The sequence below is a fragment of the Armigeres subalbatus genome, chromosome 1, assembly GCF_024139115.2.
Source record: "Armigeres subalbatus isolate Guangzhou_Male chromosome 1, GZ_Asu_2, whole genome shotgun sequence".
NCBI classification, from domain to species: Eukaryota; Metazoa; Arthropoda; class Insecta; order Diptera; family Culicidae; genus Armigeres; species Armigeres subalbatus.
Window position 1 is genome coordinate 91,290,105 of NC_085139.1, and position 27,114 is coordinate 91,317,218.

Below are 27,114 nucleotides of genomic sequence, written 5' to 3' on the forward strand. Positions count from 1 at the left end.
ACAGGTTACACTCATATTTATTAGGGTCAAGTTAGAGTAACCTTCCTTGTTGGGCCGATGAAGCAATAATGCTGTCCAATGAGCAGCTCGAAGTAGCTCGAGGTTGTTCCCGTCCTGCTCGTTCTTTTTTGTCAACAAACGGGCATGAGCGTGACAGGAACAACTTCGAGCTACTTCGAGCTGCTCATTGGACAGCACTAATATTGTCAACAAGATTGTCAATATTTCTCTGGTCTGGGGTCTGATAAGTCATTATGGAAAATTATACTTGAATGCGGGAAAAACGAAAAAGGACCAAAACAAATAGACGTCAAAAAAACGTTAACCGTTTTCCTCGTTTTTCCGGTTTTCCCCCTTCGGAATTTGTTATTCAAAGCCAAATAATTTAACGTGAAATAATATCGGAGAAGTTTCACTAACTCAATAGGTCATTGCGCGCGGCAACCTACTCATTTTTGACAGGTACTGGTCCTGTTATTTACGTTTCGGACTTAGAATTTTTGATCCAAATTAATTCTGCATATTTCACGAGTTGAGGACATTCGTACATTCCGCATTCAAATATTGGTAATTATCGATAAGCTATAGGTAATAACGATCAGAAAATCCAAATAATGATAGAAGTATCTCAAAATTAAAATAAAGTCGTCTGTAAACAACAGGACCAGTACTCGTCAAAAGCGTGTGACGTCAATGTGCAATGGAGTATACCAAATTTTTAAAACGTTTACTTTTGTAAAGAAAAGCCGCAGTAACTAGACGTTTATCACTTTTCTTGCACGCGCAGGAAAGGTAGATTTAGTTCATGCGAAACGCTTCGAGCGTTTGCATGAAACAAACCCTATTCCGTGTGCGCGGAAAGATGATAAACGTCAGATAGCCTTATGGACCATACGTATGTATTTTTCCTTCATTGACATTAGACTCGCATTTAGATCCCCTATCCTCGCCAGCAAAAGATGGTCCGGACAGCGACAACAGCGACAATGTTTATCTTGTAACTATTATGCATCTCGAGATAAAATAGAATACTGCGGCTTCCTGCTTGTTGCTTCTCAAGCAGACCCCACACGAGTTATACCCAAGTAACCGTAAGCATTAATACACAGCATTTTGATGGCTTTTTATTGGCATTTAGGCAGCTTAAAAAACGATAATAGCATTGTTTAAGCATACATCCTTATACAAGCATTGTAACTGAGGAAAAAATCCATATCAAGTTTATGTGGGCGATATAGATTTTTGCAATAGCTTCCATCTAATGCATTTTATGTAAGCCTTATAGAAAATGTATAAGTGAGCACATATAATTTATGTATGCTTACAACTGGCTGCGGATAGAGCGCTTTTCTGCGCTCTCAAGGAGCAGAGGGATATTTTGAAATCACTCCATGAACAAAATTATTTTGCAGTTACTTGGCTGACAAACATTTCTGCTCTTCGAATTTCTCTTTCCACGTTGCATGAGGCGCAACAAATGTAGACTCTATGACTTTACGATTGCTTAATACATTCATGCTCCAATCAGCTGCTGAATCTCGTGAAATTTCGTAACGAGTGCTTTTAGTTGCATTCACTAATTTTCCACTGAAATATAATGTGAGAATATTTGTTACAAAGAATACAAAACTCAAACAAAGTTTATTTTTATTTTTTCCCAAAATAATAACAATACTTCACAATGTTAGATCAGAAACGAACATAACCAAATCTCAATGTTTGGCTGCGCACAATAATTGGCTTCAGTTTGACAACCAAATCGATTCTATCCGCACCACCCAGCTTACCAATTAGCTTTATTGTTTTTTGTTGATAAAATTGAATGGATTTGATTCATTAAATTCATTTCTTAATTCATTTGAAATCACAATATAAATATATTGGTATTCGTAACATGAAAAAATAACATTGACGAATATAATAGTATTCGTCAATGAAAATAATAAAACGAACTTTCCCAACAAACAACGACAAGCTACAAATAAGCATCTAAGTTGAATTGTTTATTTGTAATCTTCATAGCTGAATAAAATGGATGCCGAATAATTCGCTAGACAGATTTCATCTCAGCATTTGATCCAACTAATATCTGACTTGGCCTATTTATTTGTTTACCACCTTTTTGAGGTCGAACTAACGTTTGAAACAACATTTCAGCAATTTCATCACCTTTACTGAATCTATCGCACAGTGGAAGAAAAAAAACATAATAGTTCATGCTTTTTCGTTTGAAAGAAAATCGCGAAGGCCTCGAATTGATGATATTTGGATAGGAAAATAATAATTCATTTCAAGACATTGTTGGAATCATTGTCAAGAACACTCATGCCATTTATATTAGTGCAATACATAATTGTTTCTGATACATAATTGATTCCTGATCTATAAAGCTGTAGGAGTATAACGAACAAAATTTCTGGAGCAATGAAGAAAATTTATGCAGTTGTTGTAAAGTTGTGCGGAAACGAACACAAACAAATTCATAAAAATCGACCATATTGGATGTCTGTTGAGTTTCACATTGAGCTGAATTATCTAAATTTTAGTGCAATGCATATATATTTTTGCAATCAATTGCAAATAATATTTATTAGTCTGACATAAAGTAGAAATTATTTGATACATTTAATTTTAGTGCAAATATTATACAACATAATGATCCTTCCAATATATTTTATGTCGCAGATAAAATCAAATGCCTTTCTTTTATTATCTAGATGGATTCTGTTTATTGATTTTCTTGTTTACCCGTAAATAAAAAAACAAAGAAGCTTGCTATTACTCATGTTGGATTTATTAGTGAATTGAACATAAGTTTAAACATAAAATCGTAGAATGCAGAAAAACACCCTGGGTTTGATGCCAGCACTAATTGCAACATCGACTGTATCGAATTTCGGTCACCAAAACTGTGTAACAAAATAATATTTTCCACATGTTACTATGTATTCATCTTCATCTAAATTAGCAAATTCATCCGAGAAACATTCTGATGCGGAAATTCTCTTTTGAAGCACTTCATGGTGAAGCTGTATGGATGCTGTTGTTGTGAGGACGTTGGGCGTCTAAACTGGAACTGGAAGAGGATGCGCATACGAAGCGTTGAAAATGTTCGCAACCCGGTTCGCCGTTCGAATGGCGTTTGCTCGTTTTTTGCTAAGACGATCCTGAATTTCATCCAACATTTTGTAACTTGTGTTCATTGGATACAAGTTCTTCTAGTACTTACACTTCTGTTGTAGAAATTCGATGCAGAAAATGAAGGAAAAAGGCTTGATCAGGTATTATTAATTATTAATAATGAAATTATTCAGCTTACCTCGCTTTGTCCACGGATTAGCCGTTTTTTCCGAGCCGTCTCCAGGCAACCATTTTGATATTTGGAAAAATTAGCTTTCCATTGTGCGCATTTATATTTTATGTACCGGTAATAATATTTATCAGCTATCAGTCGCTGCACATAAAATTCATTGTCAGATCAAATATAGTATAAATAAACCACCATTATATTGTATGAATTTAGTTCTTAAATCATCGTTCACTAATCAAATTCAAATGCTGCACATAATATGGAGCTAAAGCCAGCCGAATCGTTTCTATATGATTACAGCACATACAAAATAATGGAGATTTGATCTCAGTGTATGTACTAGTTTTTTTTTTCTATATGTAAATAAATGTTGATATGTTGATGGCACAATCATTTCGCAAAAGGTTTTCAGAGATTCCGAGCAAGGTTGAACATAAATTCATTAAATTTTCATAAACCCCATCATTGGAGACGAATTTTATTTATCGTTTTGACATTATTTTCTTTATTTTTCCCAGTGTAGAATGATTATGACTGGCTGAACAATGGTTGAAATAAAAATCTTGTCCAGTTATTAACAAACTGTAGTTTGACAGATTGACTTGTTGATTAAGAGTCCAATTATGATTCATATTCAGCCATACGATTATTTATGTTTTGCATTGAGTAAGCCTTGGTGGACACAGCATATGTCAAAAAGGATGATTCAAAGCATTATAGCATCGACTCGTAAAAAGCTGGATATGCCCTCTTTCAGTCAATATATTTACTCATACCCCTCTCAATCCCTACAGGCTACTGTATTTTGTTTGAGTCTATGCTAAATAACAATTTGTGTGGTGAAATTGAAAATAATATCAATCAGATTTACTACATTTATGGTAAAATTAAGCGATTCGTCCCTTCAGTTGAAAAACGTCGGTACTGTTCTTAATTTTACCATAAAATTTAATATCTACTAAAGTTTTTATCAGTGTATGCATGAACCGGTTCATACATAATTTCTCAGATTCTAAGAGAAATTGCTAGTATTCTAAAATATAAGTTTAATTTTATTTCCTTAAAATCAGTTACATTTCATTTTTGCAATATATCCTTACTCCTGGCCATCAAGGCCAACAACGTAAAGACAATTCGGACAAAAACACTGCGGCATCGGCATAGTAGCGGATACATTCTGAAAATTTCCTGGTCTTCTAAACTTCGGACGATGAGGCTACGTTCTGGACCGGAAGACCTAACGAAAATCCAGAAATTCTCGTTCTGCTGTGCCCTGGGATTCCACCCATAGCTGTTTTGCTTTACACCTTCACCGGATGTGTCAGAAGCAAACCGAAAGTGCACTTCAAAACGGCGACAAATGCAGCCTGGAATAATGCAATACGTTCTCAGTTAATGTTCTCGCTCGAAAAATACGGCTCCGGATCGACAACAGCAGCATCGAGCAGGGAGCAAAAACAACCTGACAAATAAGTTTCAATTTACTTACTCAAATATGATTCGATAAAAATGTAGTACAGATAATTAAATATCTAATGATTATTCTGCAGAAAATACACCTGCAGGGTACAGATTTTTATTTATACTTTATTTACTCGACTGTCATTCAAGGCGTTATGTTTATGTACTTTCACGGTACATAATAATTCTGCCTCGGATGACAGCTGGATTAAATAAACCAACATAATTCCGTTCGAAATAACCCAAAACTACCCTAACCGCTCTAAGCGAAACATAACTAACTTTAGCCTCCGTGAATCTATACTAAGGATGTTGTATCGGTTTGAAAATGATTGTCGTTTACTCTAAATGGGTGAAAAATACTTTAGGAGACAAGTTTGAGCCCATCACAAAGTAAAGTGTTTTTTACATTAAATATTATAGTTTTAATTTGATTTGAGTTAGTCAAGTTTAATTTACGACCATTTACGGCCGTTAACAACATGGGGTGCTAGTATACGCAAAAGTAAGTATGCACTTTGTTTTTCGCTTCGATTTTCATTCCTCATGTTCGATATAATTTGTTTCAGCATGCAGGAGTCACGGGATCACACAGTTCACCACGGATCCAATTGCTGCATTTTCTGCAAAAACTCAGCAGGGTAACACAAGGGCGAGCACAAGGGTTTCCGAGTAAAAAATTCCAGAAAAAGACGACATGGCATCCCAGAAAAAAATGACAAAATTCGAAGATACGCCGCCTTTTTCAGCTTGGAAAATATTGTGTCGTTCCCTTTGGCGAAACATATTATAATGTGTAAATACACTTATATCGTCGGTGCTTATATGGTTTATAAATAAACTTATTTATTGTGTTCATATTGTTTCATTTGCTCTTTTATTTTAAAATAGACCTTTCCCGTCCGACCAAACACCTATGTTTTCTATTTTTCCCTGAAACGTCTTTGGTTTAGATTACATTGGGCATAAAATAAGCTGTTTATATGAAACGGTTATTTTCTTACAAATTTATCAAAAATTAACATCGTCTGTTTTATGTGAATATTGCTGTCAGACGATGGTGATCCTATGAGATTTAGCATATTTGGCAACACTCTAACAGTGGTGAGAACATTGTAAAATTACTTTTCTGGCAACTCTGTGTCATGTTTATTTACAATTGAAATGTCAAATGCATCGCATATACCCATTTGCGCAGTTCGGATCTCGGTTCGGATGGAATGTGTTCGTTTTGGTGGAACCAAAAAGCAAGCTGGAGCAGCAACAGAAGTTGAGGACGCGATGAAAACTTATAGGTGCTTCGAAGTGCATCTGCTGGCGCATACGAAGCATTACGTACTCCGAAGTTGATGGATGATGTTCCTGCTTTAGTTCCTGAAAAGCCGGTGGATATTTTGTTTAAATCGGTTTGGACATTGCTTTCGGAAAATATACACGTCGAGTATGGCCACCGCCGTCGGTCCAGGGGGTTAAACGGTGCAAAACCTGCGTAGAGTGGCTCATCTATGAAATCGTTGTGCAGTATCGGGGTTCAGTTTGTGCTGCTCACAATATTCCTGCTGGTTTTCTCATTCCGATTGGTGGTCTCTTTATCGACCTAGATGTGGCTTTTGCCGTTAATCAGTGCAGTCATTGTGCACGGCATATGCTGGCTAAAACATACTTGTCCGGAATCAGTACTGTCCATCGGGCTCCAGCAGATTTATTGATCGATTATCCACAATATGTCATGGGTGATCAACTGCGGGCTGGTTTTTAACGGCTTGATTCTATACAAGTATTATGAGACGATTATAGCGTATTATTCCTGCCAAACAAAAACGGAATCTTAATTTTGAACGAAAAGTACCTGTTTCTTCTGTTGGGCGGAACATTTGCGGAGTTTACGTTTTGTGCGCATATACACTGCATAGTCATGTCTCAAGCATAATGAGCATATTTGAAGACCTTCTCGCTGCCCTGGCGGTCATTAGAAGTATCCAACGATCCATTTAAATAATAGAATTATTACGGATTCTACATTCCTAAGGAAAAACGAACAGGGAAATGTCTGTGACATAACCGCTAAGTGGACGTAGGACTTGACTTGACACGCCTTGAAGATACATATGTCCAAATTTTCACATCAGCTATTTTTGATAAATAATCGGCGTTATACCATTCCTTGGCAAAATCTTCTCATCAAACCGACACAGAAATCAAATCTACCTCGAACAAGAATCATCAAAACAATTCAGGAAGTATCTGTCGGTCACGGAATATTAGCCTCGACAGTAGCAACCTTCCACTGAAGGACTGCCTGAAATAAGCCACAAGTTGGCTCAGCAGGGGATGAGGGCCCTAATCCGTGCGATAGCGACTGAAGGAGAACATTATTTTTAACTCTTAAGCCTTGAAAAGGCTGTTTGCTTAGCTAAGTCCAAAAGTAAGATAACGATCTTTTCAAATAACCGCAAACTTCTAGTGGTGGTATAAAAAGACTGAATGCTCTGAGGAATGCACTTTTCTTTTATACCTCATTTTGAATCTTCTCTGCTTCCCAATTGGTGAGCCAATCAGCCAGTGTCTTGTATCCTGCTTCTTTGTCAGCCAAAGCGTCATCATCATCAACGCGTTCGAGAAGGACTTCTTCTTTTTACGCTTGTTGCTCGCTGCTGGCGTCTATTTCTAACCGGTTTGGTTTGGTTTGGTTCTTTATTATAGACCTTTTAACCGTATTGATTATTCGGGTCCGTTAAAAAGAAAGGAGGAATACAGAGTTAATAATTCATTTTATCATTGTACTGCTTTCTTTGCTTGCTGCATTGGCTGTTTCTCGATTGGCTTCTCATGGTGATCCAGAATTGCGTCCTAACTATAATGATAATGAGTGTGGTCCGTTGGTATGCTGGTGTAAACTTCAGCGTTTGGGTAATGGTGATAATCTGGTCTTCATTCACGGTTGTTTATTTTGGTTCGTTGATGTGGATACAGTGGTTGTATGGAGTTCTCTATAAAGCTGGTGTGGCAGGTTTGCTTAGAGCAATTTCAGCAATTTTGCATCTTTTAAGAGTTGATGGTTTTTCTAACGTTCGGCGTCGTCTCCTAGTAAAACGGAGTGAGGATCCAAGTTGGTGTTTTGTCTTTCTTGTTCGTAGAGTCGGCAATCTATCAGAATGTGTTCAACTGTGATCCTGGTGCCGCAAGAAGCACACATAGGTGGATCTTCTTTCTTTGCTAAGTGACCGTGCGTGAGTTTGTGTGCCCAATTCTTAGCCTTGTGATTACTCTACCGATGAATCTGTCGCTATGTAGGAAGAAGGCCATTCAAAAGGTATGTTTTGATCTGCCTAGTTTACTGGTGTTGTTGTGCCATGTATTGCACCATGCAGTTGTTATCGTGCACTTGTTAGTCGTTTGAAATCTTCGAGTGGGGTTTTATATCGATGGGAGTATTTCGAGATGCTCCTTGTTTGGCTAGCAGATCCGCTTTCTCATTTCAGTTATATTTACGAGCTGGTACCCAGCATAGCGTTGTGCTTCCATGCTTCTCTTGTAACATATTTGTGATTTAGCTATCCATGGATGATGCGTGTTCTTATTTGCTACGGCCTCTATAACACTTCTTGAATCGCTGAATATGACGTTCAGTCCTATATTGTAGTCTAGCTGTTATAATGGCAAATGCTTCCGCTGAAAATTGATAGGTGTGAGGGAGACTATGGATGTGTTTATGTTGTTGGAGTGAATTCCGCATCCGACGCCTTGTGTTGTTTTTGATCCATCTGTGTATATGTGGTTGTGGTGTTGATATTCAGTGTTACAGAGTTCCTTAAATTGAATTTGTTTAGCTTTCGGCGGGAGTTTGTCAGAATACCTGTGTTAACTAATTTTGGCTGTTCTTTCCAGGCTAGCAGGTTTGAAGGATTTTCACTCTCAATTTCAATGTATGGTATGTAGTATTTGGTCATCATATTTCTTGTTTCTTCTACGATATGAAGCTCTGGAGTTAAAATTCCTCTGGCTAGCTGTCTTGTTGTATAGTTGATGATTTTTCAGTCGTTATGAGATGCAGTGGAGGAGACCACTTTCTGAAAGAATACTGTCATAGGACTGAGGAAGGCGCCGGTAGCAAGGAATTTTGGTGATATAGGGTTCCATTTTGCATACGTTGTTTTATTATACGCGTTGTTATAGTAGCTCCGTATAATAATTTTGGTAAAATAACCATTTGTAGAATATGTAGAGGCATTTTCTATCAGCCTGAAACGGTATTGCTGAGACATCTCATTATATTAAGTCGTTTTGACCTCGTCTCGTGTCGTTTTAATGTGAAGATTATAGTTGAAATTTTGTCGATACAAACACCTAGTAACTTTTGATGATTAGTGAGTGGAATTTCTTCGTTATTCAGAGTTGGGCTGGGTTGTTTTACTTTCCTTCTTCTTCCGTATGCATCACAGCTGATTTGGGGCTGATATTTCAAAACCAGTAGCGTCGATCCAGTTTTGTATGGAGTCTAGGATTTTTGGACTTTTGCGAGTCCATTTGGCTGATTTAGAGATAACTGCTATTGTTATGTCGTCTGCGTACATTTTATGAATGTATCCTTTGGTAGTCTCTTACGCTGTCAACGGCGAGTAGGAAAAGGTTACGGCCAGTACTGATCCTTGTGGAACGCCGTTCATTTGAGTTTTGATATCTGATAGTTGATCTTCGTATCTCACTTGAAATTCTCTGCGTTCTAAAAAGTTTGCAGAATCTTGCCATATTACCGGATATCCCTGCTTTTGCTAGCTTTTGCAGGATTAGACGTCGCCAGGTTCTATCATATGCTTTGGATAAGTCCAAGAATATGATTTCTGCATTTTATTGTATATGCAATCTTTTCCGAAGTTATCGATGAAAGTGAGAACGTCTGTTGTCTGGTGTCCTTTTCGAAATCCATATTGTGAATTTCCAAATATTTTGATTGATTCTAGATGTTCCATCAGACGTTTGTTTACCATTGCTCAAATAATTTGAGTATGCAACTCGATAGACATATTGGTCTGAGATTCTTTGCTGTGTTTGGACATTTTCCTGGCTTTGGTATTGGTATAAGAATCGATTTTCTCCATGATTCTGGAAAGATACCACAGGTCCATACGTTGTTGAATGCCGCGAGCAAAATCTTTTGATGTAAAATGGCAATTGTTTTAACATGCGCGTGTATTTCGTCCGGGCCTGGTGAAGTACCTGTAAGTTTATCCAGCTGCACGGAAGCTCATTCATCAGTATGGTATGCATAGGCTTTGAATTTGCTGCTTTGAAGTGAATTGGATTTTCTTCTTTCTGTTTTTCTGTATGAATTTTGCGGAGTATGTTTCATCGGAAGATTCTTTGTAAAAGTGGTCAGCTATGTGGTTTGCGATGTCAAGCGGTTGAAAGAACTTTATTGTCGCAGCAATAGCCCATGTTCTTGATGGTGAGCCTTTCTTGGATATTGATCGGATGAGTTCCAAATCTCTTTAGTTGGTGTGTTTTCGTTGATCGACGAGGCAAATCTTTCCCAAGTTTTCCGTTTTCATCTTTAATGATTTTTTGCATTCATTTCTGGCCAGTATAAATTCGTCATGAATTAATTGATGTTGGATCATCTGGTTTAATTTTTTTTGCTTCCTTAAGGCTTTCTCCTCTTCTTAACCGCGTCTGCAACGGTTGAGTTCCACCAGGTACTGACTTTGGGTGGGCCTTCGTAGATGATTTGGGTATAGATTTAGAGGCTGCTGTTTGTATCGCTTCTGTTATTTGTTCTATAGAGAGTTTGTGTTTGGAAGAATGAGTTTCTCAATTTCAGCTTCATAAGTGCTCCAGTCAGCATTTTCAATTTCCATCTAGCTGCGCGATTTCTGGTTGTTTTTCGGTACCTATGATGATTGGAAAATGATCACTACCGTGCAGGTCGTTTGCTGTTGTCCAATTTAGTTTGTCGGCTATTTCGGTGGAGCAAATGGTAAGATCAATGCACGAAGTTGGGTTCGTGTTATTGTTATAGTTTGCTGAATGTATGAAAGTAGGGGTTTCATCATTCAAGATTGTTAGATTTCGATCGTTTACTGTAGATTCGACAATTTTCCTCTGGCATCATCTTTTCCTGATCCCCATCGATTGTGGTGGCATTGAAGTCACCAGATAGTATGAAAGGTTTAGGTAGTGTGTCCAAAATAGTTTCCAATTCTTTTGTTGATTTGCTGGCTAGGTGAAAGATATATGCTACATACAGTCATCTTTCGCGGTATATTGACCTCCCTGCTACCGCTTCAAGAGTTGTGTTTAGTTGCACTGTTTTGTAATTGATCCCTGACTTGACTGCATAGTTACTGCCTTGACCGGACGGTCGGTGGCGTGTATTATTCATACCCAGTGAGGTGTATGTTTCGTGTTGGGTTGTTGGTTTCCTGTAGCGTAATGATGTTTGGATTATATTTGCTGATTAATAACAAAGATCTTCAAATTGGCTTCCGATTCCGTTGCGTTCCACTGCAGTACTTCTGTTATTAGTGATTCATCGTAGGTTATATTTATTTGGGGTCATTTGGCAATGATGTGGGAAAATTACTTTATGAGGATTCACAATCAGTCCGGGAGCACTGTGCGTGTATTTTCATGTGAATTACTTGGCTATCTTTATAGTTCCTTGTGTTAGGTCTCGTTGTGCTATTAGCACATATCTCTGCATCGTGTTGATCTGGTCTATTCTTTTTTCTTGTTGGGATTGCTCGTTGAATTTTGTTTTGGAACTTGTTCTCGAATGTGCCTATGTTTCTGAGATTCCTTTTCTGCTTTTGAGAGCACTCTGTTTCAACTTGCTTCAACAGCGATTCGTATTCTCTCGGCCCGTTTCGAGCTGCTTTCTCTTCAGTGTAAAGCTTGTAACATTTCTCAAATTTTAGTTCCAGAGCATGAAATTTTTCGTGGATTTTTTTGTTTCGTCCTCCTTATCTTTCTCTTTTAATGCTGTCTTCTAGTGTATCTGCCAGGTTTTGATTCGATCATCTCGCATTTTGATGTCTTGCTGGTGTTTTCTTCTAGGCTTTTCGTTATGGCTTCAACAAAGTTCTGTTTTTATTGTCAATGACAATTTTCCGTGCTTCTTCGAACGAAATTTTCCCTTTAACTTTGATTATGTTCGTTTCGTCGATCCATTGAGGGCATTTATTGCTTGTTGAGCAATGGTCGCTCGTATTGCAGTTGACACATTTTCTTTTTTCGCAATTGTTGTCGTGGTATGCCTGCCGCACCTGAAACAGATTTGTTCGGCGGTACATGAAACGCAATGTGACCGAATTTCAAGCACTTAAAACATCTTCGCGGTCGGGATAATACGGCCTCGTAGGAACATTCATATACAATTTTGATACTTTCCGGCTCATTGGGACTGTTGATTGTCAACAATAGCGCGGCGGTTTTCTCAAATCTCCGTTAACTTTTTCATAAGCCGACGTACACCAATTACTCCCTGTGATTTGAGTTCTTCTTCGATTACTGTTTCTTCTTCATCAATAACTTCACGGCACGAAACGATTAGCGACACTTATTCAGGGAGATGTTCTGTCACAGCAACGGGTGTATTGTCACCGAGCTTGGTAAGCTTCATCAAGTTTTCGCTTGTTTCTCATTTTTGTGTGTACAATGACCTTTCCGTCGCGGTTTTTGATTTTTCCACTTCACCACAGTAACTAGACACTGTTTTTCAATTAAGAATGCGGAAACCTTTCCAGGTTTTCGATTCTGATGCACTTGCTATCACTAGAAATTTCCCATTTGTCGGAGGTTGGTGCCCCCAACGAGGGAAGCTGTTATGCCGCCTGTCGGCGGCATTTTCTTAGTTACACTAGTTCAAGTATAATATTTTGATAAACTTCTTCTTAGTATCGTAAATTTGACACAATTGAACGCACTTGTTTTGTGTAGATTTTTGCTGAATGGATACGGTTACGGTTTGTCACTGCACTTGAAATACGAAACCGATTGCAATAATTGAACAGCGATTCGCGAAACGTCTTACCTCGGCAGGTGATCGAACGGTTCTGCTAGATTTCTAACCGGGACTTTTCGCTTGATACAGGCCAATAAGCCGGGCAAGCGAGCTTAAATTTCAGTTAAGGTGAGAAGTGTTTTTTCTGAGACAACATTGTTAGTAGTAGATAAGGAAACACCCTGACATGAGTTTTCGGATAAGATTTAGAATTGGTAACATGGGACGATCATTCAGTCACGTTCGCTTTGTGCGGTCAGTATCAAATAATGTTTATCAGATATTTCTTGATCAATGCCAAAATCAACATTTGATGAAAAATCGATTGATAGTTTATGAATGTTTGAGCTGTTATCGGTGTTTTTTAATCAAATATCCAAATATTATGTGAGAGATTTGGACTTATTTTTTTTAGGCATGGTCACCAAGTAACACCAAGCATTACAATATTGCATATATCAATCACAAATCGGCATGCTAAATGCTAGATGCATTAGATATGTTTTAACGATGCTGTTGCATTTATTTATCAACTGTCAGACAACGATACTCTAAATCAGCAGTACGAATGCAGCGATGCATTACTGGTACTTTATTTCAACATGCCAAAGTAATGAACCATTAATTCGATCTTATAATTGCCCTTTTCCACTTTAAGTCAACTTTTAGTGCTGTGTTTTTACATGCATATATAGCTTCATGGTTACTTGGAAGCGAAGTCGCTATTTATGAAAATCACGATAAAATTTTATCACTAGAATATTGAGTACAATTTCTATCCCGAAGGATATTGAAAGCTTTGATATTGATCTCTATTATTGGTTCTCTGAAGAACCGTTTGTTTTTGGAATACATGCCATCAGTGGCTTTTCTTCAGCCTGTCTCGGCTCATCACCGATGCCGGCCGTTCTCGCTCGACTCTGCTGCTGCTGCCGGTATCTGCTCAGCATTGCTGCTTTGTCGGTCTGTAGGGTGGACTGCTGCTGAACTGGCTAGGTTTCGGCTGATGATGGTGGCTTCGATGGTGTCGAGCAGACTTCATTCCCTGGTGTGAGTGCTGTTCAATCGATGATGTGGTTGCTTCGCTTGTCCCGGTCAGAATGAAAGGAAAAAATCGCGTTGCGCTATTTTATGGCTTTTCGACAGACCAGCGGCTGCTCATTCGCTGGTGTCTGCACCAATGAACGTGGTAATGGAATGATGCAAGAATTATGCGGTACCCATATTTAAAGGTTCCCTTGATCTCTTTTTCATTGAAAACAGTTTCATGCCTATTGAAACAAGTTTTTCGGTCGTATCAAGCATGGACATACTTGAAATCTGTCGATTGAGGTTACCGCAGAAATTCGTCCACTGAGATGAACGCTATTAACGTTTAAAATCTTTCAACACAGCGTAACGCGGTCGATTTGAATATTTTGAAATGACACCGATATAGTAAAGAGAGACGTAAGTCCTACGTCAAAAACTGCTATTACAGTTTCACCTCTAGCTCTATTCTCGCTTCAGAGTACATTATCTATAGATATTATGTGTGCATCTCAAAACCGAATTTTTAACTCACACAAATTTTTCTCCTTTAAGTCGGAAGTTTCACTGCGCATCGGTTGCGAACAAGCCATAATACCATAAAACTTTCTATTGTGGAAACGGTAATAGGTCAACAAATGTGAAGTGATCGTTAGGTGGAGTGAAAGTGAAAGTTGTGGAACCTAATAAGGTCCTCTGTGTCATGCCAAGTTCCAGTTTAGGAACGTCAGAAAATCTTCGCCTGAAAAGTACAACCTGGTCCTGAAGCACCAGTAGGAAGTGGCCTGGTTTCGGATAAATGCTGTCCAATTTAAAATGACTGCGATCCACAGGCCAAGTAGAAATAGCACCACGCACTCAATTTGTTGAATAAGGAGGAGACCGCGCATCGAAGGTAAAATGCGATGGAATATTGTATTGCCATTTCAAACTTTGCATCAAATTAAAATATTTTAGATAAATAAAGTACTTAGCGCACAAATTGGCATTTTTCCATTAAAAATTGAAACACTGCCCATCGCTTGAATAAAAACCATGAAAACGTTTCTGTTAGATAATTGATGTATGTATTAATTTGCTATGAGAATAAATATTAAGATGGGACAACACAAGGGTTTTGATTTTCAAATTTCTAGAACATACCCTTCAATGGGAGACAATTTTAGGCTACTCATAAACTGGGTGCAAAACGATGTTGAGTAGAGTGCCATTGTACCGCGGTATTTGTATACTTATGTAGTTCCTTTTACTGGATTTTTTGTTCTATTTTGAAATATCAAACAAATTTTCCGTGATGTCAATCACTGAAATGCGTGTGCATTTTTCGCCGGCAATGACTTTCTCACTGGGAACGTCCGCTTTGCCGACCTAGAAGATGATTCCTTTCAAGCGAGAGATCAGTTTCTGGCAATGGTGGAGTCGGAGTTCTATTAAGTGTTGCTGACTGTAATGGGGCCCCGTTTTGCTGATTTTGCGGAGCAAGCACCACTCGGAACTCGCAGATGATGCGCAATTCAAGGCTCGTTCAAGTGGCTGTGCCAAGGATCTACTTTTTAAACGGCACAGCATCTCATTAGTGCCAGCAGCTGCAATGGATCACTGTTATTCGCTCTCCTGGAGAATGATAAATCCAGTTCGTCTATCGTTGCAGTAGCTGAAGGTATGGGCATCGGTGATACGGATGCAGCAGTCGTGCTTAGGTACGTCCAGCTGATCGATTCCCGAATATGAACATCCAAATCGTGAGAGAAAATTAAACTGTACAACAATATAAAATTCATAACTTAGTATGTACTCTAATTAACAATTTTCAAAGTACTCACTCATCGATTCCAGGAAGGCCAAAGCTTAGGTAAATTGACAAATGAAATTTTATTCCCATCGCCTTTACTTCGCAGCGACCAGCTTAAAGTATTGTCCTTCGGTATGGCGATAAACTATTCTCATTTTCCAGACAGCACTGACTTGATTGAGTTTGTGTGTCGACCCTGGTGTTCGCTATACGTTTGAAACTTGATCTGCTTCACATTGAACCGATTGTCCTTGTCGAACGACCGATCTCGTGCTCCCTGCAAGCCAATCAATTCCTTTGCAAATTCCGAGCGTTGTTCACCTGATCCAAACGGTACGTCACCAGGTTCGAACAGTTGAGTGATCCAGCTGGCTTTCTTTGTCTTCTCAATCAACGTCCGATTTCAACTTACTCCGAATAATCCGGCTTCTCGTAATCGTGACTGAGGTTCAGCTGGGCACCTGTATTTCATAGTTTTCAATTGTTCGCCATTTCCAGCTGACCGAGTGTGTTTGAAACCGCAGGAATGAGCGATGAGGACCGATCGAGCGAGAAATCACTCGGCATAACACATTTTGTTGACGTCAGCAGACGAATAATCGGATGGACGACTGAACGGAGAAGGAAGTACTGAAGTTGGTGCATCACAGTGTTGTCATTCAGCACGGAACCAGACATTGGACATAGCTGGGTAGCTATATAAGCCCTAGGATATCAAGCATCCTTTTCTTACGGCAAAATGTGGTCAGTTCACTGCGGACCGATATAGATGAACACTCGATAACAATAACTATAAATGCAAATATTCCAAGGATAATTTTGCCGTAAAAGGCAGTTGTTTTCCGGTACAACTTGTTTTGAGAAAGGCAAAACCAAAACAAAACAAATTTATATTCACCACACAAAATGACAGAATGAAAAAGGGTAGACCTGGGTTCAATGGGTTTTGTGGAGAAAAAATAAAAGAGGAAACAGGGCGAAAAAATCCAAAAATAGTTTTGATTGTTTTCAATAGTTCAGGCGTCCAAAATACTGGTTTCTTTGGAAAAGTGTCTCAGAAAATAAAAAGAACCGATTAAGCAAATAATATTTTTCACGGAAAGGTCTATTAGAAAAATATTCAAATTATCGGCAGCCAAAAAAATTCCAAAGCGAGTAAATTTACCCATTCAAAGTTCTGAATCATTCTCAAAAATGGGTTAAAAAGCCCATTTTTTGAAATATTTTACTCATTAAAGAGAAACAATGTTTTACTCATTTTATGAGTAGATCACTTATTCTTCGAAAGCGTCGAAAAGAGTGAAATTTTACCCATTAATGAGTTTCTGAGATTGTCCGTGTGTGGTACTTGTATAACATGGTACAGTAAACGTTCGCTAGTTGGGTTTTTTCTAGTTGGGCGCTTTTGTATTGGGGTTCGCTAATTGGGGCGAAACCCAATTAAAAGCAGCTAAACGTCAGAATGTAATGTCAAAAACGCGTTGACGTTTTGTTTCCGTGTTTGCGGGATCGATATTTTCTGGCGCGTAAAATTTTCCTTTGTTCAATAAAAAACAACATTGACGCTTGTCAAAACGCCCAATTAACGAACGGCATTCGCTAGTTGGGGAGGTCGCCCAATTAGGAACGATCACTGTACAAGAGAACAAGAAAATTGTTCCAAGACTATCTTTGAAAAGACAATACGTACGGAACTTATTTCAAGATTCTTGTACCATGGTACTTGTACCACCAGTGTGCATTAATATAACAGGTTCAATGAAATTTACCAAACATATATGAAGAACACTGGTGGTACAGTACCACGTTATTACCCTAGTACATATTGTACCATGGTTTTCCAGTTGTACTAGCATGGTACAAGGTGACACACTAGTGGTACAACTTGTACCATGGTACGAATACCACACAGAAAGAAAAATCATTAATGAAATTCAAAAACCATTGGTTAAAATAAAAAATTGCGTTGGTTCTTTTTCGTAGAGAGGTGCGTATGTTTAAAATAAAAGTACAGAAACTTTTGCGTCAGCAATGGTTCAAAAGTGGAATGTCACTCTGAAATCAAAAGTTTAAACTTTCAAAACAAAACTGTACAACTGTCAGATCCAAATGGTCCCACTGTAAAAAAACTGTGAGATATTTTAATTTGGAAATTGAATTTCATTTTGCCCTAAAAGAAACCTCCCTCCCATTACCATTTTTCATATTTTCTTTCAAAATGTAATTTAACCGCAATCATCTTAATTCTTGATTTTATTTAATTATTAATGTCAACCTAGTCAAAGCCGTATTCACCGTCGTCTCGCCATCGAAGCCTCGGAGGGCGCTACTTTGATGTATTGTAAGTACACACTGTTGTTCTATCATTATATTCTTGATTAACAAATTTTACTTACCTCCTGGTTCCGTAAGATGCCTCTGTATATTTGTCAGGTGGCGCTGTCCTGAAGACGAAACCGTCGACGTTCCGCTGAATGCCCAAGTAACACCAAGCATTACAATATTGCACATATATCAATCACAAATGGCATGCTAAATGCTAGATGCATTAGATATGTTTTAACGATGTGTTGTTGCATTTATTTATCAACTGTCAGACAACGATCTCTAAATCAGCAGTACGAATGCAGCGATGCATTACTGGTACTTTATTTCAACATGCCAAAGTAATGAACCATTAATTCGATCTTATAATTGCCCTTTCCACTTTAAGTCAACTTTTAGTGCTGTGTTTTTTACATGCATATATAGCTTCATGGTTACTTGGGTGATCACCGTTTCGCAGAGCTGAGGCTCAATTAACACTGATAAAAATATACACGTTCGATTCATGTGTTTCGGAATATGGATGATTTCAATCGGCTTACACCATCAACTCTAGTGGATTTCACATCACTGAGATGTACTTCACACGCAGTTCAAATGCCAATGTTTATGACGTATTCCATACGTTACACACGAATTGATGTGCATACCAATGGATACTCAAAACAAATACAAATATGACCATGTGTAAAATGTATCAATTTCAATTTCTACACCATGAAATCTAATGCATTTCATATCACTGATATTCTTCTACAAACTCAGTTCAAATGACAATGTTTATAGCCAATTCCATACTTGATACACGATCTCATATATTTATCTAACAAATGTTATGAACTGATTCAAACAAACTTGTAGGCATTCGAACCATCTAATTGTGTCACTCTTTCGAGAGAAAGCACATGTTTCGTATAAACTAACTTTTTCAGCTGATATTTTGTAGTAATTTAATGTTTTGCTAAAATTCTGGTTAAAACAAGAAAATATTAGAATTAAGTCGAGACACTGTAGCCAACGAAATTCATATTGGTTAGGTGGTTGAATTTGATGGTTAGTACTAAATTATGTTATGGCAATAAGTGAAGCCATTTAACTAAAAGATCCAAATTACATTCTTATAAAGAATAATCTAGGTACTTGATTATTTATGAAAAGTCTTTATATTCAGCATATGTCTATATGGTAATTCATAGGCAGAAACATCGGATTAGAAAATGTGTTCCTATACAGAGGTACTTTACTTTCTCCATGAAAATATTTTTAAAACCGTGCTTATGAAAAATATTTCCTTTCCATATAAACAGCCCAAGTTCTGCAAATAAGAGAGTACACCAATATCGAAGCAATCCAACAAATCACAATTCAACAATTTTATCAGAAGACTCGAGATCTCGGAACATCGAACAATTCAATGGTCAGAAGCTCACCGATACAATAACCACCATGTTATTACCAGGTAAGTTATTAATGAAACACGACTTTAGAAAATGCCATACTTCTATTATGTCAATAACAAGTATTTTCCTTCATTTAACATCCGTAACAGAATGCCTCATCAAAACGTTTAATTATTCCTTCGAAGAGACATGCATACCGGCAAGCTGGAATCAACATATCATGGCCAGCATACTTCTTGACATTGTGGATGACAATGGAATCGATCGTAGGACAGTAATGGAGCTTTTGGTCCACTAGATGGAGACGGAAGGATCTGTTCGAGTGTAAATACCAACGACAATGACACATGCTATACAACCCAATGATTCAACTTTATAAATTAGAAACTTTATTTAGTGATGGTGAAGATATTTTATACATTTGTACAAAATTTGTTTTATTTCATTTCATCCGTCCGGAATTCGATTTACGTTAGAGAATTGAAAACCAATGAAAGATTGTTTTTTATGTACCTCCACCGTTGATTCGTTGGAAGTTATAGCAAAACAATGCTTTTTGAATTGGGTTTCGATCGATGACGAAAATCGGACTCTGGAAATTGCATTCCTGTATCATTGTAAACATATGAAAGAAAAGAAATACATTCATTAACAAATGAATTCAACACGATACATCAAATTCATTTAGAAAACAAGCGAACATGTCAAGCCATTCAATCCAAATCCATTTGTTTTACACGTTAATGCGTGTGGATGGTTCATGGACGGATGATGAGTTTTGATTGAGAAGTCGTAAGTTTTACACATGACATTGATTTGTTTTGACAATTTGCAAATGTATGTGTAAACACACGTCCTCTTGTATTTTTTTATAGTGTAGAATGTTCCGCACTTGCATGGATTACGATTTACGATGATGTTTTGTTTATTTTCTCTTTTGTGCTAATGTTTACGCTTAATTTGACAGTTTTACAATTTTTGGTTGAATGGAAGAACTTTTGATTTCACACTGAGTACAAGAGAAAATAACTTTCAAACAAATAAAACACTTTGATCAGAATTATTTTAACTTTTATTTTGGGAAAACGGAGCACTTTTCAAATTAAAAGTGCAAAACTTTATTGAAACTATATTTCTGGAACTTTTTCAAATCGGCGTATGTAACATTTTGATCAAGCTGAGAAAATGAGCTTGAAAGTTTTCAGATTTTATTTTATTCCTATTTAGAAACTAATCATTTTATTGCAATTGAATACACCTCAACGATACATTAAAAGGTTCCTCGTCACTGACTCTGAAATCTGCACTGCGTGTGAACATTTCAGTTAATTTGATAAAATATATGTTAACGTTCTGCATTAGATAAATCACATACGTCGTTTTGATACGTCAGCATGACCGAGGTCATGCTATTGTCGAACTGTTACGCTGCTCCGTACGCTGCATTGTTGATACGTCGAAATGTTGCGTCAAGTTGAAACGTTTCACGCATGCGACAAAAAAATTGCAACACTTACAACACGACGTAACAACATTTGCTGCAGAAAACAACGTAAAATGTTTTTCTTAACGAAAATCAGAGTATTTAAGCAACATGCTTAATTTTGAAATCGGTGATGAAAAGTACAAGCAGACGCACGTTTAAACTATTTAGTTGTTCGAAAAACTTTTTAAAGTACATTTTCTGCTAAGCGGTGTATGTGCAATATTTTCAACAATGATGTTACACCGTTTTGCAAAAATTGATTTCCATTTTAAAACACATTTTCATGTAGCTTTAAAGATATACACATTTTAATAATTTTATGCCATATGCTGTTGAAAACGGGTTTGTTTACAATTGCGACATACGCCGTTTTGAAAAAGTACCCGAGATTTGTTTTTGTGCACCAGTGTGTCATTAGTATTACTGACCTCACTATTTTCCGTTCGCTCGAAACAATCAACTGAAGTTTAAAGAATTTTTTCTGTATTTCTCATCGGGTTATTCTGTTTTTTGACAATATTAAATTCTATCTTCAGAATTTCCAAGGAAGTTTTAAAGTTTGAATTTAATTCTTAAATAAAATTCAGAATTTTTAAGCAAGTGCGGTTGGTAGCAATGATGCAAGATGGCAGCCCCAACTGCATACACGAATAACATTCGGAAAAGACCTCAACCCGAAAAGATTGCATCCGCGTTGAATCACAGACAATCAAACTTAGCTCTACCCTCTAGGCCGGTCCCGAGGCCGGTCCCAATGCTAAAGTTGCAGTTTCAGTTTGGTACTGCTTGATGTTATAAAATTTATAGCTGTCAAAATAAAACTACAACTTGATGCCCGCAACGCACAGTTGTAAACAAAATAAAACTTGGGTTTATTTTTCCAAAAATCCAAAACAAAACAAACTAACATTTTTCGCGGTAGTTTTTACCTCGCATACGAACAATAAGGAGTTTGTCTATCATCTAACACACACAAACACTATTAAATGAATTTGAAACTCAGTTTCATTCCAGTTTCAAATCAGCTCATATTTACAACAAACCAGTCGAGCAGTTGTAAATCAGTTTCAAAAAGTGCTCGAAAAATAAAATTACAACTCTGCGTTGCAAACTGGTAGTTTCAGTTTCAGTTTGATTTCCAAACACGCCATACAAAACCCAACAGCATTGCGACCGGCCTAGGTTGGTATCGTGCGAGGTATCGTGTTCAAAAGAAATTTCTTTCTCTATCTAAATCACATGTTTAATTGCGTTTACTGAATCTGAAAAGTACCCAAGTAACCATGAAGCTATCCAGCTTTCCACGCTAGCCATAATGGCGACTGCTATAATTAAATCTGACATTAACTGCTTCCGATGCTGGATTGCAATCGACGCTGGAATTGTGTAGCTAAGCAACCAGTTTTACCTTGTTTGTTTACAGAGGGAGGAAAAATCTGTTGGCAAGAAAAAACTGGCGAAATAAAACTAACATTTCTATTCTCGGAGAACTCCTAAAACAAACAACAGAAACCCATATGGCAGTTAAAATACATGTAATTTAGGAATCACCTATTATTAGCAATATAAGGACCATCACGAAAGCATTTTATTTTATTTTTAGTTTATTTTCCTAACGATAAGTATCAGCGGAAAATTGACCGTTAGGAACCCAACATGGCTAATGACGAGTTGCCCAAGGATAGATCGCAAGCTGACCTTTGTTAGAGTAGGATGAGGTGACAGAGGATCCTAATATGTGGCCGCCTCGGTGTCAGCATCTAAATAATGTTCCAGTATTTTTGTTTTCACTCATCAGAAGCCCGGCCAACAAGTGTCTAAACTCTAACGGCTACCAGTGCTTTCTCATGTGGTTTTCCGATTCCGTTAAATTCGGAGTATGAATAGCTCAAAAAATTACCAGGACATTCTAGCAGATTCACTAGTCCACTCTCAAGTCCACTTATCTCTGGCTTTCTTCAGGTCACGATGAAAGCATATCTTTTCGATGCCAGCGAATGTTGAAGAGCTTGTTATAGTCTTTATTAATTCCTTATCTATGTGTCATTCTTCTTCCGCTCCCACTACGGGCTAGCTGGATACGGCAATTCAATTCTCAAAACGATAGGGATGCAAGTCGTCGTGTATTCCTAGTAGAAGTGTTAGTGTGTTAAGCTAACTTATAAATAAACGTGCAGAAGAGTTGAGAAACGAAACTAATAATATTATCTTTCATTCATTAGTATGTACTATTCTTTGCAAGGTTCTTGTTACCAGTTAGAAGAAGATTGGCTTTCCTCAACAGCAAACGATGATCCGCCAGGTGACTACATCGGCAATCTCTATCTTTGGTTTATTGACTCTATTTTAGCAATGTACCAACAAGAAGAATTAATCTAAAATTAAGATAGATTCTGAATGTTTGTCAAAAATCATCGTAAAGCATTGTTTGCCGTTAATGGAACTCAACGTGCCGTCAAATGCACACTCTAGCTTCTCCGAGCGTGACTTAAGTATTACTTAAGTGACTTGTATGTATAAGAAACTAGAAACTCGCTAACATGCGTTTTTACTCATCAGAAAATGCCAGGAAATTTGCTTCGACAAACCAGCACAGTTGGGTGTTTATGTTCAAGTTACTTTTATCGTATCCCCTCGGAAAAACTTGAATCCGAGTGCAAAAACTAAACTAAAATAAGGTAGTTGCGTCGAGTGCAAACGCTACACTGAAATGGGTTGCGTTACAACTAAACAAGAATAACTTGTACTTTGACTAATTCTTGTGTTTGATTGCCGAATTGTTTTTCTTCCACCTAAGACATAATTGATTCGCCAAATCAGAAAATTGTTTCTTATTATCGCTGGTTACTAGAATTGAATATTCCCCAGTTTTTTTTCCATTTTATGCAGGCTCACGTAACAATAAATAAACAGTGTAATATAGTTGCTAAGATACAACCACCGTCGGGAGCGCCGAAAGCAGTTAAGCGTCGGAAGCAGTTACTGTCAAATTTATTTATAGCAGTCGCCATTATGGCGAACGTGGAAAGCTGGATATATGCGTGTAAAAAATACAGCCCTAAAAATTGACTTAAAGTGGAAAAGGGCAATTATAAGACCGAATCAGTGGTTCATTACTTTGACATGTTTCAATAAAGCATCATTAATGCATCGCTGCATTCGTAATGTTGATTTAGCGTGTCGTTGTCTGACAGTTGGTAAATAAATGCAACTTCACATCGCTAAAACTGATCTAATGCAATTAGCATTTAGAATGCCGATTTGTGACTGATATATGTGCAATAATGTAATGCTTTGTGTTACTTGGGTAAAAAATTGAAATGAAATTTCTTCAACAGTATCCACTTGAAAAAAACAAAAATCAAAAAGGGAATTTTTAAGGTTCCCACGCAAACTAATGGGAGCTGTCATTTGACTTTCGGAAAAATAGTCTGCTCGATTATTCCGCAAGTAAAAGTGACATTTTGCTCCATGTAGATCAGTTGTCAAATTTCCGCTTGGTAACATTGAACAAAATTCCGTAACCTCTCTACTTTTTAAGTGGATACTGGGCTTAATTACCAACTCAATACCAAATGTTTAAGGGGCAAGCCAGAGTAAACGCGACGTGCGATGCGACGCGATGCGACGCGACGCGACAGTGCAATTTGACAGCCTGTTGATAGTGATTGTTGTTCTTTTACGTGAGTCGCGTCGCGTCGCATCGCTCGTCGCGTTTACTCTGGCGGGCACCTAAAACGTTTTATCTCGAGCCTGTGACAAACGCGGTGTCATCATCATCAATAGACATAGACCGCTGTCATCATTGAAAAGTATAGTATGAAACAAAATTTGTGCCCGGGACATCCTGGCTACGATTTGCCGATAGGCTACCCGAATAGAAAACACAATAGAATTACATTATAACATCATAAAATTACAATACATTTAATTGATGAACATTGAATTCTATTGTTTTTTCTATTGTATCAATTGAATTGCCTTATTGTTGTTCCAATAAATGTACAATAAAATCTATTGACAGAAAAATGTTGACAATAGAATTACAATAAATTCTATTGTAATGGAAAAAAAATGTTCGAGAAAAAATCGATATTTTTATTGTTACGGTAACTAACAACCCCTATTTTCTATTGTAAAAGTGCCATTTACAATAGGATTTATGGTGGAAAACAATATTTTTAATTGTTATTCTATTGTGAGCAACAGTAGAGTTTATTGTAATTACAATTAAATTTATTGTATTGTTACAATAATTTCTATTGTAATTCTATTGAACTTTTTTATTAGGGTAAACAATAGCATGACAGTAGCCTGTTTTATCTATACACACTTAAAATTCTAAGTTTACCGATTGCCGAGATTTCGGTAAACTTTACCGAGTCATCGGTAATCGTTACCGAGATCTCGGCAAAAAATCAACTTCGGTAAAGGAATTACCGGATTTCAGTAAAAAATATTACCGAGATCTCGGCTGTGGAATCTCGGCAAACATTTTGCCGAGGTCTACAAAATAATTTAAGTGTGTAGGACGGGGATCACGAAAAACATTATTGCCTGATTTTCTTAAAATTGCACGCGACGAACCCTTCATGATAGGTACCGCCGCGCTTTCTGCACCCTGTTTAAGGCTACCTTACACCTCGGGAAAATTTTCCGCCGGATTTTGGCCCCCGTGCATTTTAAATGGGGCCGGGATTTTGATTTTCCGTGCCCAAATCCCGAAAACATCGCATATGTAAAAATACATGGGGAAAAAATCCGCGGACCAAATTCCCGAGGTGTGAGGCTACCTTTACTTGATTCTTATGGGTGAATAGCATTGCGGTGTATCGTTTGGCGCGGCCGTATTGTCAGATTTTCTGGATATGAAACACTGCGCGGCGTTTGTAGTGTTCCCAAATGGGTACTTGCACAAAACTTCACGCGGCGAATGACTGTCGAAAGGTACGGCCGCGCCAAACGATACACCGCAATGCAATTCACCCATAAGAATCAAGTATTGCGATTCTCTTCTAAAATTAGCAGACTGGCTCACCGGTTACGCGCCGGGTCCCATGCGTCGAGTTGTGCGCCATGCAAAAAGTAAATAAACCAATGTCAAACCGATGCGAGCTTTCGGTGGCTTTTCCACATTCGCTTCTAAGGTATGCTACATATTGCCGTCCCCTTACGGAAAGAATGTTCTTTATTGGAATTGTTCGAGTTTTAGTAGTTTTTTGCTTTTCTTTCGCCTCCGTTGAGTTTGATACATTGTTTAAGTGGATCTAAGTGGTGCAATTGTGTTTAATTTGTTATGTACACTCAAATTCAGAGGGGGACAACGGATTTTTTTTCATATGGAGTTTGGCAAGTATGACAGTACCCTCTTTTTTGGCGCATAAATTTATACTCCAATGTCAAAATGCTCATATACTATTATAAATTGTGGTGGTATTTGTAAAAATTTGTATTGTTTACCGTTTTTACAAGAGAGAGTGGTGTCGAAAGCACATATTAAATTAAAGATCGCAACGAACAAAAATACACCAAATCCGTAAATATGTAGTGTTTTCACTTTATTCCTTACGCGAAATATGCAGATAAATAATTATGTTGGTAGAAGAAACTCTGTGCTGAGCAGAAACAGTTGTTTCTTGAATTATCCAAGCTTTGTGCGTTTCAGAACATTCTCACTCACTGCAGTGTTTATTTTTCATAGACTACGGCTTGGTGTTAGTGCCGTCGGCATTCGCTCGATTGGTGGCAACAAAAATTTGACAACTTAGCACCCGCCTGCTCAAATTATTCGCGTGATAAAATTTATGTGCAAAACTCGCATAGAAGCCATCAAGAGGGCAGAAATCTTATTTCAAATGCGTTTAATGCAAGTTAAGTACGAAACTATTTGAACACATGATCTTTTGTAATACATTTTATGTGCAATGGTTTCAAAACGAGTTCTATATTTAAGCTGTTGCATATAAAATGTAATATGGCATACGACACTGATCAACAAAAGACAATTTGAGGAAAGATACTTTGCCGACAGAAGTTCATGGTAGATCATATATAATTCGAGAGCAAAATTTAGTTTGGAGAATCGAATTCAAGGGTAAATTCAAGTAGCTTAGATATCAAAATATGTTAATCCTGTTTAGTATTTATATGCGGCGGAATCATGAATATGTATTTTTTCCAAAGACACGTCGGCAACAACATTCTATTTTCTCTACGGATTTGACCTCATCTTGAAGAATCCAGCATGTGCTTCGTTGAATTGGTTATCAGCCCCTTTTCCTGTGGTCTCCGAGTTCGAATCTTTGAACAAGG

At 37.6% G+C, this 27,114-nt stretch overlaps 1 protein-coding gene across 1 annotated transcript in view; it reads left to right on the top strand.

The window, feature by feature from the left end:
* The first annotated feature begins 292 nt into the window (after window positions 1-292).
* Window positions 293-27,114, top strand: part of LOC134202267 (uncharacterized) — a 33,354-nt gene continuing 6,532 nt past the window's right edge. Inside the window, exon 1 of the mRNA XM_062677306.1 lies at window positions 293-400. The gene's annotated coding sequence lies outside the window, so the exon portion shown is untranslated. The remainder of the gene's footprint in view (window positions 401-27,114) is intronic.